This window comes from Camelus bactrianus, chromosome 7 (genome assembly GCF_048773025.1).
Source record: "Camelus bactrianus isolate YW-2024 breed Bactrian camel chromosome 7, ASM4877302v1, whole genome shotgun sequence".
NCBI classification, from domain to species: Eukaryota; Metazoa; Chordata; class Mammalia; order Artiodactyla; family Camelidae; genus Camelus; species Camelus bactrianus.
In genome coordinates this window covers 44,806,384-44,823,005 of record NC_133545.1, presented here as the reverse complement: position 1 = coordinate 44,823,005, position 16,622 = coordinate 44,806,384, and the positions used below count along the sequence as shown (strand labels likewise).

Sequence of the window (16,622 nt, the reverse complement as noted above, 5' to 3'; positions counted from 1 at the left end):
GTCTCTGCACCTACAGGGCCATGAATTTCTGAGAAGGCTGAGACCCGAGTCCCTGAGAAGGACCCAGATGTGGGAAGGTTTGCCTCCCGGAACACAGAAGGTAGGGGCCGAAATGACCACCTCCAGGAGGGAGTGTAACAGCGCCGTTCTTTGCCTGTTTTACAACGTTTTAATCAGCCCACTGGTGGGTGTTCCTTTTATGCTGTGCCTTCTAGGTGAGTGTGAGCTGACGCGAGGGAACGAAAGGTGAATTGGAGTAGGCAAGGTGGTAATTTTGCATTCCTGGTCTATTTCTTAGTTCCTGCACCTCTCCCCGACTCTTGCCATTATTACCCAGTAATCTTGGAAGAGTAGAATTTTCTGGAGACAAAGTTGTGAATTAAATGAAGTTTGACTTTCTCTTTGACTCCTTTTAACTTTTTTTTTTCCTTCTTGTAGCAGTCCATTTGAACCTTTTTGCTATTGCAGTGTTTTCAGGATCCCCCGTTAAATTATCTTGTCAGCTTAGTCCATTTTATGTAGCTAGCCTCCCAGTACTTTCCATACGCCACATTTTCCCCCATGCTTGACTTTATTCCAATTTCCTCACAGCCTGATTCTTCTGAGAGGTAAAAACTGAGTGTAATAGATTTAATCGGGGATATCTGATGAAGCTTGTGTCACTCGCCACGTATTAGTATGTATGGTGGATGGTTGTGATACCAGGAAAGTAGGGGCAACTCCAGGTTGATTGACCAGGATTTGTGGTGATAGCCTCTAGGTTCTTCCGAGTTTGAAATTTTATTTTAGGTCAAATGAGTGTAAAGAGTAGGAAAATGTAATTACTTAATTTTACCTTTGTTATTTTCAAGTAAAATTTACAGACAAGTGAAAATTTGTTGTCAGATCTTTGTAAAACAATTGTTCTCTTTGGAGATGCTTCTCCATCTGAAAGATTCTCAGGGATGTCAGGATTGGGTCTGTTTGTTTGACCAACACTCTTTAATCTAGGCTTTTATTTCTTAGATATATCATGGCCACAAGTGGGGTCAGTAACCTCAAGTCACCTTTCTACTTCTCCTGCAATGTTGACTTCTCTTCACTGTCTCATTTACCTTAATGTATTTGTTTGCTTTCTGCATTACTAGTACAGCAGGGAAGATGAAATTTGGAAGTGAAGAAAAAATGTATGTGCAGAATATTGTGTCTGGGTTAACAAAAATTCCAGACCACTAAAGCTAGACCTTTAACTATCAAGAAAAGAATAAGAAATATATAATAATGTAAAGCATGAATTAGACTTCTAACCTTTTTAAAGGATGCTATAGAGACCTTTAGCCAAGTGGCATTTGATAATAAATAAAGTAAATTAAATAAAATACGTTTTGAGAAACTTAGTACTTCTTGGCAGATATGAGTATTTTTATTTTTATTTTTCCAGTTTTATTGGTGTAATTGACATACAGCACTGTATGTTTAATGTATACAGCATAATGACTTGATATACATACTATGAAAATGAATAAAGGAAAAGCTCATTCAAAATGGAGTCAGGAAGCCGTGAGGGGGATCTTTCACACATGTACTACTCATTGCAGCTTAATTTACATACCCCAGCAGGAAGAAGGAAGATTTTCCTCTTGCTTAGAAATAACTGAGCCAATGAGATACCGTTGCAACTCAGCCAATGAAGAACTGCTACAACTCTGAAATCTCACTCCCCAGTGAACTTTCATACAAATAGCCCCTTCTAACTTCCTCCTTACTTCTGTAAGAGAACACTCCTTCTTTGTTTCCAAACTGGTTTGCTGTAGTTTCCATATCCTGAATTGCAGTTTGTCTGCTGTTCCCAAATAAACTTAATTTTGCTGGTTAAACCGTTACCTTTTTATTTTAAAGGTTGACATTACTTGGTGTCAGAAGGGGGATCTGAAGGAGATGAACCCCTGAAGAGCTAATGATCCCTGGAACCATGCATGGTACACACTTGATCCTCTTGTGCTTGCCACTTCCTTTTGGTTTGGTAAGTCTTCTCTCAGATTCAAGCTCCCTTTTTTTGATTGAGCTCTCTAACTTATTTGGGATCTGTGTTTGTTTTTGTGAAGGCTTTGACTTTTTGGTGAGTACTCATTTGTTTTCTGAACCTCTGAGTTTTTTTTTTTTTTTAAATCCCAATTCTCTAAATTCTCTCAAGAGGGTCCTTCTGGGACTATGACTGATTTTATGTTCAAAAACTATGGTCTCTTTTTATGCACATTTTTAACTAAATGGACCAACTTAACCAAAAATAATTTAAAAGTCCAGTGGTCATTATGGGGAACTTTCAACATCTCCAAACTTGTTTTTCTCAGAACTAAATAGAAAATCATGGCTCTAAAATTAAACAAACTGAAAGGATGCATATTTTAATTAGTACCTGGAGGCCTCTAAATGCATTCAAAATTCTAAAATCACCTCTTTACAAAATTTCATTTCTAAATTAACCAAACAAAAAATTGGAAAAAAAATTCCAGAAAGGCTTCTGAGGCCTCTTTTTCTTCCCCTCTGTTCTCTTTGTCTTCAGCACTATCTTCCTCTTTTCCTTCTGTACCATCCCCACCTCCTATACCCTTGTTTACTCATTCTAATCCTGTCGCTGAACTTCGCATTTCTCTCTGGGCCTCTCCCTGCCTCCCTCTCTCCTGAACCTACTAAAATCTGCTGCTTTAAAAAATCAGACCCTATGAGGATCCAAATGCTAAACCCTTAATTTCGCATGTTCTCTGGACTAAAGTTAAACTGTGAGCCACAGTCAAGGATTTTTGCAAGGTAACTGAGGATCCCCACAGGTTTGCTGAGGAATTTAATGTAGTCACTCAAACTTTTCTGGTTTCTGGTTTCTCTGACTTACATCAGCTAGTTCATATGCTTGTCGGTGAAGGCCAGGCCCAACACTGGATGAAAACTGCTAATTGGGGTTTTGCTGAGAAGGCTTTAGAATTACAACCTGGGGACAAAGAAACCTTTGCCTTTTTATTATATGATCATGCTCAGGGAATCGCCAGGTGACTCCATTTGGTATTTCCTAGGGCTTTCCCAAAGTCAGCTGATTGGAATAAGGTTCAAGCTTGTACCCAGAAGCCCAGTGAGCCTGTGCATGATTACCATAGCTGGCTCTAAATTGTCTTTAAAGAAAATTCTGGTCTCCCTTTCAATGTTGAATCCATTTGGGTAGCCTTTAACTCTGTGTTCATTAATAGGCCGAACCAGGATCTTTCTCTTTAGTTAAAATGACCAGGATGGAATGAGAAACTATGTCCATTGCAGATTTACTGGGGAGGGTATAGCTCAGTGGTAGAGTGTGTGCTTAGTATGCACAAGGTCGTGGGTTCAATCCCCAGTGCCTCCATTAAGTAAATAAATAAATAAACCTAATTACCTCCCCCCTAAATCAAACAAAAAAGCTTACACATTCCAGATTTAGTTAACTTAGCGAACCAGCTTGCCCATACCCTAGATGATTCAACTAAAAGGAGGACCAGTAAAATCTTCAATTTTCAATCCCACAAATAGCCTTTTCCACTATTGCAAAAGGGTAGGACATTGGAAGAAAGACGGTTACAAGCTTAAGCACTCCAGGTACCTTCAACCCTCTAATCAGCCTTTCTAGTGCTCTCCTAACTCACAATGATGGTACTCCGAGGAATTACAGGTTTTTTATTTTTTTCACCCTCAATTCTTCCTCTTAATCAACTTGGAGAAACCACTCTCCAGATTGAGAATTAATCTGTCTCTGTCCTTATTGACACTGGAACTTTACTTTTGGTGCTCAAACCCGGTGTTATTAAACAGCCCCTGCCTTGGAGACTAAAATGGTTCAAATGGGGGGGGGTAATCAAATAATCTCAACAGGTTTATGTTTCTAAAACTATCCCATTTTGTTTAGGCTCTCTAAGAGATACTCAGCCTTTTCTCCTTAGTTGTTCTGCCCCTATTCACTTATTGGGCCAAGATTCCTTAGAAAAATAACATGCTGGATTTCTTCCTCTCAAGAAGAAATAATTCTAGAATTTGATAGCAGCAACTTAAATAGCTGGATGAATCAAATGACCCTTCAACATTTTTTATTTGCTGTCTCTGGCAGCACTGGAGCTAATTCTAAGGACACTAATCATTTGCCCCTGATGGATCAGCTACCACCCTTCTGGGCAAAATCCTCAGCTGATATTGGCAGAATCCACAGTACTCCTCCTATTAAGATCCAAATAGATCCCTCAAAGCCTTTCCCCAGGGGGGACATTAGGTCGTCAAGTAACAAAGACAGCAAGAGAGGAAGCAAGGAACAAAGGATTTGCAAAACAGAAAACAATTAGCAAAAGGATGATGATAATTACTTACCCATCAATAATTACTTTAAATAAAAATGGATTAATTTCTCCAATCAAAAGACAGAATAAGTGGATAAAAAATAACTAAGATTCAGGGATTTGCTACTCACAAGAGATTCACTTTAGCTTTAATGACACGTATAGACTGAGAGTGAAGGGATCAGAAGAATTATTTCAAGCAAGTGATAACCAATAGAAAGCAGGGATAGCTATACTTAGACAAAATACACTTTAAGCTAAAAATAGTCCAAAGAGTCAAAGAAGGTTGCTACATAATGACAAAGATGTCAATCCATCAAGGAGATAAAACAATTGTAAATATTTATATTCCCCAAAACAAAGTCCCTAAATATATAAAGCAAATACTAACAGAACTAAAAAGAAAAATAAATAGCAATATAATAATAGTTGGAGACTTTAGTACCGCATTATCAACAAAGGATAAACCAGACAGTGAATCAATAAGAAAACAGCAACTTAAACAACACCATAGACCAAATAGTTTTAGCACACACATACAGAACCTTCCATCCCAGCAACAGAATATACATTAAGTGCACATAGAACATTTTCTAGGATAGATCATATATTAAGCCACAAAACAAATTTAAGAAGATTGAAATCACACCAAGTATCTTTTCTGACAGCAGTGGTATGAAACTAGAAATCAATAATAGAAGAAAGATTGGAAAATTCATATGTTAGCCCAAAGCTAACATACTCAACAATGAAAGGGTAAAAGCTTTTCCTCTAAGATTAGGAGCAAGACGAGTTTCCCACTCTCAACACTTCTACTCAACATAGCACTGGAAGTCCTAGCCGGAGTATTCAGGCAAGAAAAGGAATACAAGACATCCAGATTAGAAAGGAAAAAGTAAAATTGTCTCTGATTGCTGATGACATGATCCTTTATATAGAAAAATTTAAAGACTCCACCAAAAAACTGTTAGAACTAATAAACAATTTCAGTAAAGTTACAGGTTAGAAAAAAATCATTTGCATTTCAATACACTAACAACAAATTATCTGAAAAATAAAGCAATCCTGTTTACCACAGCATCAAAACCCACAAAATACTTAGGGATACATTTAACAAAGGATGTGAAAGATCTGTTCACTGAAAACTGTAGGACAATTATGACAAAATTAAGGAAGATGCAAATAAATGGAAAGATAATCTATGTTCATGGATTGGAAGAATTAATATTGTTAAAATATCCATAATGTCTATAGATTCAGTGCAATCCTTATCAAAATTCTAACGGCATCTTCAAAAAAATGGGAAAAAAACCCCTAAAATTCATATGGAAGCACAAAAGACCCTGAATAGCCACAGCAATCCTGAGAAAGAAAATTAGAGGCATCACACTTCTTACTTCAAACTGTATTACAAAGCTGTAGTAATCGAAGCAGTATAGTATTTGCATAATAATAGCCACATAGTCTAATGGAACAGAATTGAAAGCCCAGACATAAACCCATGTTTATATGGTCAGCTAATATTACAAGGGAGCTAAAAATACTCAATGTAGAAAAGATAGTCTTTTCAATTCATGGTGATGGGAGAACTGGATATTCACAAGGGAAAGAATGAAATTGGACTCTTACACCACTCACAAAAGTTAACTTGAAATAAAGACTTAAACATAAGATCTGAAACCATAAAACTCCTAAAAGAAAACACAGGGGAAAAGCTCCTTGACATTGGTCTTGGAAACAGTTTCTTGGATGACACAAGCACAAGCAACAAAAGCAAAAATAAGTGGAGCTACATCAAACTGAAAAGCTTCTGCACAGCAGAAGAAATGATCAACAAAATGAAAAGGCATCCTTTGGAGTGGGAGAAAATATTTGCAAGCCACATATCTGATAAGGGGTTAATCTCTAGAGTAAATAAAGAACTCATACAACTCAGTAGTGAGGAAACCCCAAGAAATCTGATTTAAAAATTGGCAAGTCACCTGAATAGACATTTTTTCCGAAGAAGATATTCAGGGTACAGGAAACAGTGCTCAACATCACTAATTGTCAAGGCAATGCAAATTAGAACCAAAATGAGATATAATCTTACTCCAGTTAGAATGGCTGTTATTAAAAAGACAAGAGATAAAAGTACTGGCATGGATGTGGAGAAAAGGGAACCCTTGTACACTTTGGTGGGAATGTAAATTAGCACAGCAACTATGAAAAACAGTGTGGAGGTTCCTTAAAAAATTAAAAGCAGAACTACCATATGGTACAGAATTTTCACTTCTGAGTATATTTGTATCCAGGAGAACTGAAATCACTATCTTGAAGAGATCTCTGTACCCAGTGTTCATCAGAGCAGTATTTACAATAGCCAAGAGATGGAAACAACCTAAATGTCCTTTGATTGATGAATGGATAAAGAGAATGTGGAATGTATGTGTATGTGTACATATATATAAAAATGGAATTGGTAAAAATAATTTGAGCATTATCTCTTGGGTGTGTATTTTAGTTACATATATATCATTTTATCAATATACGATTCTACACCTATTGGTGGTAAAATATGCACATTAAAATGAGAAATTTTGTATGTTTATATGTATTGCTTACCGGGTTTCTTCCTTTTTTCCCATTACTTCATTTATTGCATAAATGTTAATTAAGTGACTACTTTGTGTCCAACACAAGGGATGCAAAGTTGAAAATGTCTGCTCCCTGATTTCAGAGAACTTTTCAGCTTAGTAAACCACTGGCTTCCAAAGTGGGATGAAGCATCACCAAGATGGCACAGGATGATCCAATAAAGCATGGAAAAATATTAGAACTTACATACATTTTTATCCCAACATTTAAAATTTCTGTTTTTGTTATATTTTATACTTAAGTCTATTAATTTGGTGATACACTAAAGAAAGGGTATGAGAAAGTAGGCTCTCATATATTTTTCAAAGGAGTACAAATTGGTACAATATAAATGGAAGGCAATTTGCCAACATCTATCAAAATTGTGACTATAGCATTTTGGCCTAGGAATTCTACTTCTTTGAATTCCTACACATACACACACATAGGGCTTGAAGATATGCACGATGGGGCTCTAATGCACACAGAGATTATTCAGTGTAACACTGTATGTGATAGGAAAAGATTTGATGTAACTTAAATGTCCACCAAATTGTTATTTCCACACAGTCAGATACCAGGCAGCCATTAAAAAATAATGATACTTATAATATATTGTCTTGTAACAACTTCTGCAATATATTTTAAGAGAAAAAAGTCAAAGTACTGAATAGTTGTGAGGTATGCTACCATTTGTGTGGCAAATGAAAAATACTACATTTTCGTATAAATCTCATGTTTATATGTACATATCTAAAACATTTCTTATATATGCATAGACTATTTCTAGAAATAAGCACAATACCTTGGCCACATTGGTTGACTTTGAGAAGGGGAACTGGTAACTGGACCTACGTGGAGACAGGGAGGTATTGCACCATATTCCTTTTTTTGCACTTTTTGAATTTTGAAGCATAGGACCTATTTGTTGCAGATTGGGTTTTCTAGAGGCAGATGCTGAGATGAAGTTTGGGTTACAAGATGTTTCTTAAGGATTGCCACCTGTGGAAGGAAGAAAAAGAAGTAGGATTGGGCAGAGTCCATCTGTGATATGAGCCTGACAAAAACTTGGCTAACCTTGTGGGTGCTCTGGGGCACTGATGGCCTCTCAGAGCAGTCTTAGGTTGGGTGGAAAAGGTCTTTTTACTCCTGCCTCAGTCAGGTGTTGGATGCCTCTGATCTGGAAAGGGTATTTTGGTGGGCCAGGTAGCTCTCTGCAGCTGAGGCAGTCCCTGACAGAGCTGACAGCTTGGGTAGCAAATCTTATTTTGAAGGGAGATCTAGGTAGCATGTCTCAGCAAGGGCATTACTTTTCCTACCCCTACACTTTGTTGAGAATTTGGATGGATATAAAATTCCAAAAAGTATGAAGGCGGAAAAGTCACTTTCAGATTAAGTCTTCAAACAGTGTACCTTCCAGGCACCTCTTTCTATTTAAGTCAGTGGTTTCCCCCTTCCTGGTCTTTGAATAATAAGGCAGTTATAACTGATGCAAGTAGTATAATCATGCTTTTTTTGTTTTTTAAAGAAATTTGAGCCCATATAGAAAAAATCCTAAACATATTGAAAGTAGTTGCTTCTGGGGAATAGAAATTGGAGGCGGGTATGGTTGGGGCTTGGGATAGTAGGTTTTCGTCCAACTGGAACACTTGAGAGTAAAAGGAGGCACTGTTAATAATTACAGTGGGATAAAAGGCATAAATCACAATTGGCCCTGGAAAGCTGGGATGCAGTTGCCCTAATTATAAGTCTTGCAGAATTCTTTTGACTTTTGAAACTTGTGCATGTATTTCTTTGCTAAACATAAAATTAATGTTAAAAGAAGATTGGTAAGATTTTAGAAGTCAATTAGTACAATTTCACACATGCAGAAATGACATCTGAGATACTCATTTTTGACCCAGTCCCTGCTCAAACACCTTTCCAAGGCTCATGTGAGTCAGATCTTTTATTAGGCAGCTATAATTGTTGGAAGCTTTTTTCAAAACTGCTAGTTTGTAACTTTCACCAATAGGTGATAATACAGAAGCCTTTCTGTCTGTGACTAGCCTTGATTTTAAATGTACATCACTTTCATTAGTCCAAAAGAAGTGATACCTCTACCTTGTTCCTCCTCAACTTTTCTGTACTACTGTAGTGTGTTTATTAGTATTAGAGTGAGCAGTACCCACAGACCTGAAAAATGGGGAATGCAGGTTTGCTTAGGCTAAGAAACAAGACTGGAGAATGATTTAGTGCATAACCCTGCAAGGTAAAAGCCTTATCAGGTTTGATTGGCAAGTGAAAGGCTCATGCATCAGAAGAATCGCTGACTTCTGTGATGTATAACTGCTGGCTCCCTGCCTGCTCCATTTTTCTGTCAGGCTGCCACTATTGCCCTCCTGCTGTCCTATGATGTAGGACATGGCTAAGATTGACAGAGAGAGTTGGCTGAAGGGGCAGTTGTTAAAATGTCACCCACACAGACTGAAATCCAAATGGCTTAATTTACCATGATGTGTTTTAATTAATGAGAGTTAAAAAGTGAAGAGGTTGTGGTCTCTAATCAAAGAAAGTAGCACTTTAGTTTCTAAAATGCAAATGACTTAACTGGGAGGGACAAAAGTTAATAAAAATAATTAACAAAAATTAATGAGGTCAAAAAGATGTATTAAGAGGAAACTTAAAACATATTTGCCACAATTAGATCTCCAGTTGGTTTGTGGTAAAAGAAAATACATATAGAAATTATAGAGTCAAATATAAATATGTTAGCATTTGATTGATCTATGATATCAGTGAAAATTTCAGTTTTACAATAAATACAACCTTTGCATTCCATTGTAGATATTTTAATGTAGAATGAATCTTGCAGATTCTTAATGGGTACCATCTGTTCTGTGTGAGTCTTCCTCCTTTCCTTAAGGATGTGCTGATTCCCTTATCCTAATAATTCTAAACTCATAGCTAGACTCAGGTTGCAAAAATGATGTTTACTTTCGCCTGTTATAAACTGTTGGATTGAGATGATTGTACATTAGTTAAAACTTTCAAAGTTGTTAACTGAGCCATAAGTGTGCAGTATATTGTACAATATAAAACAAGAGGATCTTAAGGATTTTTTGTTGTTTTGGTGGTGGTTATTGTTTTGGTCTAAGAATTTAAAATTAGTTATGTAGAAATGTGGAGCATTTTCTGCCCTCTAGTGGTTAAAAATAATTTTGCGATATCGGTTACATTTCTGTGCTTTAAACTACAAGGGAAAAACTACATGATATTTTTAAAGCAGTTTGAAAATTATGTAGGTGCATCGCTGTAGCTAATTAGTATTGCTGCATATTTTAAGAAAGAGAAACAATAGTTTTGTGTTTTATTAACCACAATATATCAATGCCTGGAAATACAGCAAGAAGTAAAATAAATTTTAAGATAATTTTTCTTCAGGATTAAAATACTATTTCTCTCTCTTTACAGAAAACGTATTAATTCCATATTAATCTCATTATAATATTAGTCCACTCCTTATTCTAATAGTGATTTTTTAAATTATTATTTTATTGAGTTAAGTCAGTACAATGTTGTGTCAATTTCCCATGTAGAGCACAATTTTTCAGTCATACATGAATATACATATATTCATTTTCACATTCTTTTTCACTGTGAGCTACCACAAGTCTAATAGTGATTTTCTTGTTTTACTTATTTCATATTTTATTTCCTGTATTTAAGAAGAGAATAATGGGTGATAATACTTACTATTTCCTAAGCTACTCATAGATAATATGCACTTCCTTTGTGTTATATCGTGAGAGGAAAACGTCAAGATATATGAAAAACAAAAATAGGCTACTAGGAAGATTGTGATAGAGCCTCAAAGTTCAAAGAGAAGTACTCTGACGTAGTACATGAATGGCTGTTGACCATTCTCCATTTCTCAGGGAAATTAAACTGACCAAACTTTTCATTTTCACTACTATTCTGAAATAAATATGTCCTCATATCTGACTGCTAACAGAAGCCTTTGCTGTCCCAGGTATTTCTAAAGAAGCACTAACTCCTGTCCTAGGTGAATCCAAACTGTAATGAACTAGTGAGATGATAAAATAGTTCAAGAGAGAAAAAAGATTAGCAAAAATTACTTCCTTTCAAATCAAGCTTAAAGGGATTATAGGAAAAATTTAATGTTCCTGTGAAAAATCTGATATTTCTAAATAAGTCTGTCAGAATCAGGGCATCTCTAAAAAGCATCAACCTTATTGTCATAGGCATTTTTCTATAGGCAAAATAATAAAGTTTTGGTTATGGTTATTTAAATATTAATAGTGTGAGTATAATTAGAGAATAGTGCCAGCCTATATAAAAAGGCAAGTGAAATATACTTTATGCCACTGAATTGTACAGTTAAAGATCGTTAAAATGGTAAATTTTATGTTATATATATTTTACCACAAAAAAGAATACATAAAAAAGGCAAATGAAATCTCCCTGATTTTTTAATACTTCTAACAATGGTGAATAACATGTGCAACATCTAATAAACATTTTAGACACTCAAGGCCACTTAATAAATAGTAAGTTAAAGTAAACGTTGGGTATAATAAAGAGGGACAAATGTTCACCAGATAATATTTTCCTAATTCAATCTGACTCCAAGAAGCAAAGTGATTATATTTTCCCCAGAGCATTTAGTAACAAACATCAATCTGTGAGAGGCAGGGAAAGGCTGCAGTACTGGAGTACTCCCACAATTCATGTTGGCGGGCTGCGATAGGCTTACTTAGGATTTATTTTAATTCCTTTATTGCTTTGTCCCACTTCATTAATGGGATCAGTAAGAGACTGCAATAACCCAGGGAGTGAGACCTATCCAGACAGAAGTGTACTTACTGATGCCTTTTTCCCATTCCGCTTGTCAGTGACTGCGTATTTCAGTGGCTTTCTTGACCGGTTCGGTTCTCCCACTGAAGCAGAAACTGATAATTCTAAGTTTCATCGTTAACAATTGTGCTTTGTTTGCTATAAGAGAAAAAAAATTGTTAGTTGCTTCATTAGAGTCTAAGTTGGTCCAGCATTTATTCTGTGATGTTTTTTACCCTTTATGGTTGTTCATTAGTGGTGAGGTAGCACCTCCTTACCTGCTCTTAAAGTAGATACCTTAAGGAACAGCTAGGTTAAAGCTGTCCAGGAATCTATGGTCTTTTTTTTCTCTCTTCCTTTCTTCTTCCCTCCCTCCTTGGATGTTTCCTTCCTTCCTTCCTTCTTTTTAAAATCTGTATATAAAGTTTAAAACATTGAAGGTTTCTTCCTGGGCTCCAGTGCACTCGTTTTCTTTTAAAGCTTTATTCAACAAATGTTTCCTGAATGCTTAATATATTTGAGGTCTGGATGGGAGGTGGTTGACAGGGTGGTGGACAGGATAGTGGATGGAGGAAGAAGAGCACAAACTTTGAAATGAAACAGACCTCATTTGAGCCTATTTGTTAGCTCCCATTTCTTCAGAATGTTCTTCGTGAACTCAGTTCTCATGTATAAAAATGAACATAACAGGAGTAGTTAAAATAGCATTCAATGTTAAAACAGTTATCATAACAATAAATAGTCACTATTATTATTAAACTGGGGATGGGATACAAAGATTAGAACAATCTAGTGCAGCAGTTCCTTATTAGAGATGATTTTGCCCCCCAGGGAACATTTGGCAATGTCTGGAGATGTTTTTAAATTGTCACATTTGCAGGGTGTTGCTACTGGCATCTAGTGGGTAGAGGCTATGAGTGCTGATAAACATCCTGGGATGCACAGGGTAGCCACCCGCAACAAAGAATTATCCAGCCCAAAATGTCCATAATGTTGACCTTGGTCTGGTGAAGGAAAAATTTTTAAATATTTTATGTAACAGGGAAGTGAGCTTGAACAGAGGCTGGGCAGACCCGTCTGATTGCCTATCCAATATCCATGCTGTTTTTTTTTTTCCCTATCATAATAGTGGTTGGAGCAACTTGCCGATTGGGGCATCCAATGACATGAAAGAAGAAGTTGTTGGATGGGGCCCTTTGGGAAAAAAGCACCCCTGTGCTTTGCCCCTTTGTTTTTGCTGCCTGCAAAGGGAGGTGATGGCCTAGTGGGAGCCATGTGCTCAGGACAGTGGAGCAGAAAGATGGCAGGAGTCTGGATCCTTGATGACTGAAATTCCCACACTAGCTCAGAACTGCTTCCTTCCAGACATTATTATGTGAGGGAAAAAAGAGTCACTCTTGGTTAAAAACAGTGTTATTTAGGTTTTCTGTTATATGCAGCTGCATTCAGATTTGACCTGGGTCTTGAAGGATTTTGATAGGTATAAAAGGGGCCTTTGCGCCAAAGAAATCAACATGAACAAAGGTACCCAAATGTGAAAGTGCGTGTCTCTAGGAATAGCATGTAGTTTGGTATTTCATTAAATAATATAAATTTCTTAGGGAGAGTGTCATGTAATGTCTACAGGAAGATCTTTAAGAAAAAGAAAAAAACACACCTGAAGTAAGTGAAGGTCAGTGCTCTCCCCTTTCTTGACTATTTCATTTTGTTGGTCACAGCTAAGTGAACACTGCCTTTCATTTTCTCACTGAGAAATTGGTCCCAGAGCCAGTAAATTTTTTTTTCCTTTTTGTGTTTTTCAAGGTCATTGTCATAGTATGATGTATGAAATGTGGACTTGAGATCATGTAGAAGTTGCCTTCCCTGAAAATCATTGAATGTATGTCGTGTGTTATCCCCAACATTCTCCTGAAGGCCCACACTCCCCTCACCTTTATAGGCTGGCTGAGGTTTAGGTTAGGGCCAGTCCAAGTGGAATTTACCTGAGGAAGTAAAGTGCTAGAAGAGAGGAGGAAGGGTGGAGAATGGGATATTTGGGGCGATGTGCCTGGGAAAGCACACTGAGGAGAAGAGCACACTTACCACCTCTATTTCTGCTACTGTAAAAAGCCAGTATTTGGAGGAAGGTCAGGCTAAACCACATGAGTGATTCTGATTGTTTTAGCATTGTGTTCTCAGCACTTAAATGGCCAATCAGATAACAATACTCATTTATAAATCGAATTAGATGTTAATTTAAAATAATTCTAGAAATAAAAATTTCTCTATTGCAGTAATTCTTAAACTTTATGGTATCGCAAACTCTATTGAGAATTTACTGAAGAACTCTGAACTCTTTCCCCAGAAAAATGCACATATATATGTAATGATGTAGAGAAATGTCATTTTTAGCAACTTGTAAGCATTCCTTAAAAGTAGCAAAGGATGTCAAAAGTGAAGTTTTAATCAAAACCCCCAAATCTGGCAGATGTAAAATTCCAAAGCCAGATCACCATTAGCAAACTGTTTGAAGGAGGTGGTTGGAAAGTTGTTTCTGTTGCAGGAAAATGGCACATGAAGATGGGCATGTCCCAGGTCTTGGGCAAGTCCATGGGACATGCCCCGCCAAGTGAGGGTCCTTAGCTTCGTACAGGAAAGAATTCAAGAGCGAGCCATAGTAAAGTGAAAGTGGATTTATTCAGGGACATACACACTCCATAGACAGAGTGCAGGCTCTCTCAGAGGCAAGAGAGGCGGTCCTAGGACATAGACATTCCATAGGCAGCATGCAGTCTGGCTCAGAAGGGGGAGTGGCCCCAGGGTTGTCTAGGAAAATTAGAGTGGCCTTGTGGTGTGGGGGTGGTTAGTTTTTATGGGCTGGGTAATTTCATATGCTAACAAGTGGGAGGATTATTCCAACTATTCTGGGGAAGGGGCAGGGATTTCCTGGAATTGGGCCATTGCCCACTTTTTGGCCTTTTATGGTCAGCCTTGGAACTGTTATGGAGCCTGTGGGTGTGTCATTTAGCATGCTAATACATTATAATGAGCATATAATAAAGCTCAAGGTCTACTGGAAGTCAAGTCTCCTGCCATCTTGGGTGAAGTTGGTTCTAACCAGTTTATGTCCTATCCTCAATTGCTATGTCATGTTTTTAATGGTTGTACCCTACCCCCTTCCCTTCTGTCTCAGTTCCACTAGTCCTCAATTTTCTCACCACTTGGAGACCATAAAAAGATAAGATTTGAGTTTATGAAGAGATTCATTTGGGGGGTGTTGTTACCCTTCTTTGAATGTCCCTACCCATGTCCACATGCTGGGGATTACTGAGTGCATTACTCCTCACCAGGTAGGAGCTTCCATATGATGAGGGAATGTGTTCCATGTGGTTGAGGGAAATAAAAAACTAGTGCTCAACTTCAGGCCTTTAAAAAAGTTGAAGAGTCTGGGGGCAGCAAGATAGAGGAGGTGTGTTGGGATCTCATGATATGAGGGTGAGTTGTGGGTAACCAGGTGTAAGCTGTGGGAAAGAGAGATTCGCAGAAGTTGTTTTGAGTCCTAGCAAGAAGACCCCTGGAAGAGAAATGAGCATGTATGGAGTGGGTGCCTGTGTCCTAGGGTGAGGCCTGAGGCCAGCCTGGGAACTGAAAGGTAACAAGGGAGACACAAGTATTGCAGAGAGAAGGCCCAGCCATGGTGGGCAGCGCCAACCTCTGGGTCCTGAGTGAATCCATCTGCCTTGGCAAGAACTGTCCTACCACCTTGCCTCTCATCTCAAATTCTCTTCCATCCCAGTAGAGTCCAATCAAGCAGCCAGAGAGTGAGGAAGCTGGAAAAGAGCAGAAGTCAACCACACTTTTGTGCCCCAACTTAGGCCTCACATGGGAACAGTGGGGAGTGAATGAATGAATGAGTGGCTAAATACAGATAGAAATGTTGATTACAATGGAATTGAGACTCTGAGTTTTTGACTTCAGGAGACCAAAGAGCCACTTAAGAGCAGCAGTGAAGTTCATGACATCTGGCTAAGTTTCCACCCAGGGCCAGGGGAAGATTTTTGCATACCCGCTTCTCCATCCTTACACCTGCATTTTGACTAAGTTTCATGAGCCATGCAGTTACATTTTACACCCACTGTGAGGTGTAAGCAGACCTCCCAGGTGCATGTGACAGGCTGTCCCTTGGGTTTCATGTTGAAAATGGAAGCTGCTCTAATTAATAAACAAGGGGAGGCATTGGATGTTGGGAGAGTGAGCAGAAGAGCCAGCAGGGTTGAGATGGCTGGAGCAGGACAGACTACATAATTTGTGGGGCCCACTACAAAATTAAAAATGCAAGACTCCTTGTTCAAAATTATTAAGAATTTCAGGATAGGCCAAAAAACAAATGCTGGAAAGGGCATGGAGAAAAGAAGACCCTCCTACACTGTTGGGAATGTAAATTGGTGCAGCCATTATGTAAAACAGTATGGAGATTTATTAAAAAACTAAAAATAGACTTACCATATAATCCAGCAATCCCACTCCTGGGCATATATCTGGAGAAAACTCTAATTTGAAAAGATACCTGCACCCTAACGTTCATAGCATTATTTACAATAGCCAAGATATGGAATCAACCTAAATGCCCACCTACAGATGACTGGATACAGAAATTGTGATACACACACACACACACACACACACACACACACACACACAATGGAGTACTACTCAGCCATAAAAATTATGCCATTTGCAGCAACATGGATGGACCTAGAGATTATCATACTAAGTGAAGTAAGTCAGACAGAGAAAGACAAATATCATATACCAATTATATGTGGAATCTTAAAAAATGACACAAATGAACTTATTTACAAAATA

General features: G+C 37.7%; 1 protein-coding gene, 1 long non-coding RNA gene and 1 other non-coding gene across 3 annotated transcripts in view; 2 read left to right on the top strand and 1 right to left on the bottom strand.

Annotated features, from left to right (window-relative positions):
• Positions 1-12,216, bottom strand: part of SPMIP4 (sperm microtubule inner protein 4) — a 52,107-nt gene extending 39,891 nt beyond the window's left edge. Inside the window, exons 1-2 of the mRNA XM_010968635.3 lie at positions 12,056-12,216; positions 11,808-11,936 (exon numbers count right to left, since the gene is read on the bottom strand). The gene's annotated coding sequence lies outside the window, so the exon portion shown is untranslated. The remainder of the gene's footprint in view (positions 1-11,807; positions 11,937-12,055) is intronic.
• The window catches only part of LOC123612403 (uncharacterized), a 360,854-nt gene that overhangs the window by 19,946 nt on the left and 324,286 nt on the right, over positions 1-16,622 (top strand). The window contains exon 3 of the long non-coding RNA XR_012508168.1: positions 1,879-2,002. This is a non-coding gene — a long non-coding RNA (uncharacterized LOC123612403). The remainder of the gene's footprint in view (positions 1-1,878; positions 2,003-16,622) is intronic.
• TRNAT-AGU (transfer RNA threonine (anticodon AGU)) lies at positions 3,295-3,367 on the top strand. The gene has a single exon. It is a non-coding gene; the product is annotated as a tRNA-Thr (tRNA).